The following is a 4,743-nucleotide window of genomic DNA, read 5'->3' as shown; positions in this document are numbered from 1 at the left end:
ACTGCTCACTGAATTAAACTCTCACGATACCAGCTGGCATTGTGATACCAGCTGGCATCGCGATACCAGCCAGCATTAGTAACAGACAGACTGCCCTGGTTCAAATCTAATATTTGACCTTGAACCTGAAAATCTGCTGCAGAACCAACATATAGTTTCTGTGGCTGATTTTAAGTAGTTTATTCTAAGCAGTTACGTTATTTTAAAAGAATTCTGTGGCTGTGAAAGAGCCATACATCTATTTCACATATGAAACTATAAAATTCTCAGAATAGAATGGATTTAATCCTGTTTAATGTAACTGCCTGGTCCAATAAAACAGGTCTCGTAGCTATGGTGCTAATCACTGAGCTGCCCATAAAACTCTGATGTCAGAAGTGGGATTCGAACCCACGCCTCCATTCGGAGACCAGAACACCCACGTAATGGAAGGTATTGAGCCTTGAGTCTGGCGCCTTAGACCACTCGGCCATCCTGACCCATACGTATGTGAGAAGACTTATACATCAAGAATTGACATTGTGATCACTTTTGACCACACCAATGTTAAACATCCTTTTTTTTTTAGGAGTCTAGGCTTATTCTGACACTCATTGTCTTTGTGATTGGTTGCGTGTCCACTGACCTGTTACGAGCGTCCTGTTTAGGACAGCACTGCTACTGCATGCTTCACCATGCGCCTGCACACTCACTGTATACCCCTCTCCACACGCCAGCGTGTTCAGCTCACAGTGGGTGTTATTGGTGGCACAGCTGGCATTGTGCCCTGAAGGTGCCACCGCGGAAACCGTGTAGGACGTAGCACCAGTGCTGTAGTACCAGGACACAGCGGTACTGCCGATCTGACAGTCCAGTACAGCCTCGATGGAGCTGGGAGGGCAGGGCGCTATGGGTAGGAAGGTTCAGACACACATGGTTAATGGTCAGACACACATGGTTAATGGTCAGGCACACATGGTTAATGGTCAGACACACACGGTTAATGGTCAGGCACACACGGTTAATGGTCAGGCACACAAGGTTAATGGTCAGACACACACGGTTAATGGTCAGACACACATGGTTAATGGTCAGACACACACGGTTAATGGTCAGACACACATGGTTAATGGTCAGACACACATGGTTAATGGTCAGGCACACACGGTTAATGGTCAGACACACACGGTTAATGGTCAGGCACACATGGTTAATATTCAGACACACACGGTTAATGGTCAGACACACATGGTTAATGGTCAGACACACACGGTTAATGGTCAGGCACACATGGTTAATATTCAGACACACACGGTTAATGGGCAGACACACATGGTTAATATTCAGACACACATGGTTAATGGCCAGACACACATGGTTAATGGGCAGACACACACGGTTAATGGTCAGACACACATGGTTAATGGGCAGACACACATAGTTAATGGTCAGGCACACATGGTTAATGGTCAGGCACACACGGTTAATGGCCAGATGCAAAATGGAGTAGGACCTAAAGTATAATTATCAGTTAGATAAAGTATGGAGGGGACAACAGGGCAAGGTTAACGGCCAGATATGGTATGGAGTAGGTGGGATATAGGGTATATTTATATTTAGTCATACTATGCTGAGGACTACAGGACATGGTTAACAGTCAAATGTAGTATGGAGCGGGATGCAGGGATTTCATTTTCACTAAAATCATTAAGTTTACATTAAAGAACAGCAAATAAACTGTAGTACTTTACTACAGAATCTTGTGCTCAGCCCAGACTAAGGTCACACATCTTTAGCTGTACCTGAATGTGTGTCCACGCTGGCACTAGGTGAGCTGGCACACTGGGCATCTGACGCTGTAACAGATACCTGGTACACCTGTCCACACCTGAGACCAGTCACGTTACACTGCGTCCCCAGAGACTGGCATGTAGTCGAGAGGCCGTCCCCGTCCTGCAACGTGGCAGTGTAGGCGTCGCCGCCCGAACTCTGAGACCATGACACTGTCATAGTGTTGGTGGCGCAGTCTATGACGGGCACGATGTCCTCTGGCACGCAGGGAACTGAAAGACAGATAAACAGAACTCAGCTTCACTCTGTGGCTGAAAGCATAAGCATGGGCACAATCAACACCATATCAGCACAGCTGTTTCTCTGTGGTCGCTTTTACAGTTGAACAATTTACCAGTTTAACCGACCTACTATGACGGAACAAAAGGTATCTATCTATCTATCTATCTATCTATCTATCTATCTATCTATCTATCTATCTATCTATCTAAAACTAAAAGGACATTTCCAGCTCATAGACTCATAGTTCCCTCCCTCAAATCACTTACAGAGGCAGAAAATTAATGACAAAATTACACCTGTAAAATGCAACTGTGATCTCTTTTCATGGTTGGTTTGGGCTGTTTCAGGTACAGGGAAACGATCATTAGCTTAGAGCGTTATGTTACCTGTCAAGATATTCACAGGTGCACTGGTTCCGCTCACACAGTTACTGTCCTCTGCCAATACCGTAACAATGTAGCTCTCTCCGCAGGTCAAAGGTGAAAGGTCACACGACGTTGATGATGAGGTGCAATTTGCAGAGCTACCATTACTGTTGGCAGTCACATGATAAAGCTCCGCCCCCAGACTGCTGCCCCAGGTAACCGTTGCTATGTTACTGATGCAGTTCACGCTAGCACCCAGATTTTGAGGAACACAAGGTGCTGGAAATTTCATTAAAAACAGGATTTAACTATTAAAAGAACCAAGTCCTCATTACCATCTAATTATGTTGCTATAGATCTTTATTTCAACCTTCATTTGTACAAATGGATTTACAGTTCAATCTACTGAATTGATCAAGCCCAAAACAGTGTCTATAAACACCCAACATAAAAACGTAAAGTCTTAATATTTGACTCTCACTAGCAATAACTCAAACATACCTGTTTTAACAGGTGAGCCAGTGGCCTGGGAGCTGTTGCAGACATGTCCCTCTGCAGCCACCGTAACGGTGTAGGTATATCCGCAGGGCAGGTCACTGAAGCCACAGCTGGTGGAGGCGGAGTTGCAGACAATTGTTTGTCCATCTGTTCTCTCCAGAACTGCCACGTAGCTCTGAGTTCCGTTCCCATGGGACCAGGACACGCTGGCTGTGCCACTTTCACAGCTTATTATGGTCTGGACATCCTGAGGCGGGCAGGGTGCTGGACAGAGGGGCGTGAGGAGGATTATTTAACGAAATATAAGGCAAATCTCTAAACGGTGCAGCAATGCGACAGACTAAGCTACGCACTGAGAGACACAACTGGGCCTATAACGCGATGAGCTATGCACTGAGAGACACAACTGGGCCTATAACGCGATGAGCTATGCACTGACAGAAAGGACGACGCAGCTGAACTCTAGAATAAGATGTTAGGCTGAAGTAAAACAACCAACATCAGTTCAATCTACTGCTGTGTACTTTTGATTGGATTAAGGGTTTTGCAGTGAAAAGGTCAAATATGCAAATTCAAAACATCTCAAATTTCATATACGCAAATTCAAAACATGTCAAATTACATATACACAAATTCAAAACATTCCAAATTTCATATACGCAAATTCAAAACATTTCAAATTTCATATACGCAAACTCAAAACATTTCAAATTTCATATATGCAAATTCAAAACATTTGAATCATTCAGGTTAACCTCAGTAGTCTTATGACACAATTTGTTGCTAATGTGGCTACAAAATAATCAACAGATGTTTATTTGTCAGTTATTCACCAACGTCACAAAACCACTGTTTTACACTTCCCTGTACAGCTGTTGCAGTAACTTTGCTGCTAATTAAATGATGACATCTCTCACCAGTGTGAGACTGGAGAGTGTGGCTGGCTGCACTCGTGCATTGCGCGTGTGAGGCAGACACGCTGAAGGTGTAGAGTTGACCACATCGCAGGCCCTCCACCTCACAGGAGGAGTTTTGGGTGGAGTTACAGCTCAGAGTCCTGCCCTGATCGTCCGTGGCGGTCACTGTGTACAGCCCCATCTCAGCTGATCCCTCCACCTGCCACAACACCATCGCAGAATCTGATTGGCAGTCCAGTTCCACCTCTGTTAGCCTGGGCACACATGGAGCTGAGAGAGAGAGACCAAGAAAAACAAGGGAGGAGGGGGTGAAGGTTTAGGTGGGTGAACAAAGAAAGAAAAAGAGTGAGAGAGAGAGAGAAAGAGAGAGAGAGAGAGAGAGAGAAATTAGTTTATTGAGTTAACTCAACAACCTTCTATTAAACATAATATAAACTTCTAAAAACATATTTATCGCGTGTCTTGCACGAATGATTTAGATGAGCTGATATCTAGTGCTAACGGAACAAAAGAGCTCTGTTACATGCAGGTAGCATGGAGTCTGTTCTGACCTGTGGTGAGGGTGTACAGTGCACTGGGTTCACTGGTGCAGTTGTCTTTGGTGGCAGTGACTGTGATATTGTACTGGGAGCCACACATCAGACTGGTAAGGGCACAGTTAGAATCAGTGGTGTTACAGGTGACCTCTGACCCCCCAGTCGTAGATGCTCTCACAGTGTATTCAACGCCTCCAGCCCCCAGCGGGTCCCAGGAGACAGACGCAACGTTGGTAGGACAGTCGACGGTAGCGGAGACTGACACAGGTGGACATGGAACTGTGGAGAGGGAAAAGAGAGAGAGGAACTGATGTAATACTGTTTCCTGTGTCCAGTCCAGGTGCCGCTAGGGTCTTTTTTTCCACAGTGGTGTTG

General features: G+C 45.3%; 1 non-coding gene across 1 annotated transcript; it reads right to left on the bottom strand.

The window, feature by feature from the left end:
* Positions 1-369: 369 nt before the first annotated feature.
* On the bottom strand, positions 370-479 carry trnal-caa (transfer RNA leucine (anticodon CAA)). Its single transcript has 2 exons — positions 442-479; positions 370-415 (listed from the first exon to the last, which is right to left on the bottom strand). It is a non-coding gene; the product is annotated as a tRNA-Leu (tRNA).
* Between the last annotated feature and the right edge of the window lie 4,264 nt (positions 480-4,743).

Source organism: Chanos chanos, chromosome 5, assembly GCF_902362185.1.
Source record: "Chanos chanos chromosome 5, fChaCha1.1, whole genome shotgun sequence".
Taxonomy (NCBI): domain Eukaryota; kingdom Metazoa; phylum Chordata; class Actinopteri; order Gonorynchiformes; family Chanidae; genus Chanos; species Chanos chanos.
Note: the sequence above shows the minus strand (reverse complement) of the source record. Positions and strands in the feature narration are given on the sequence as shown.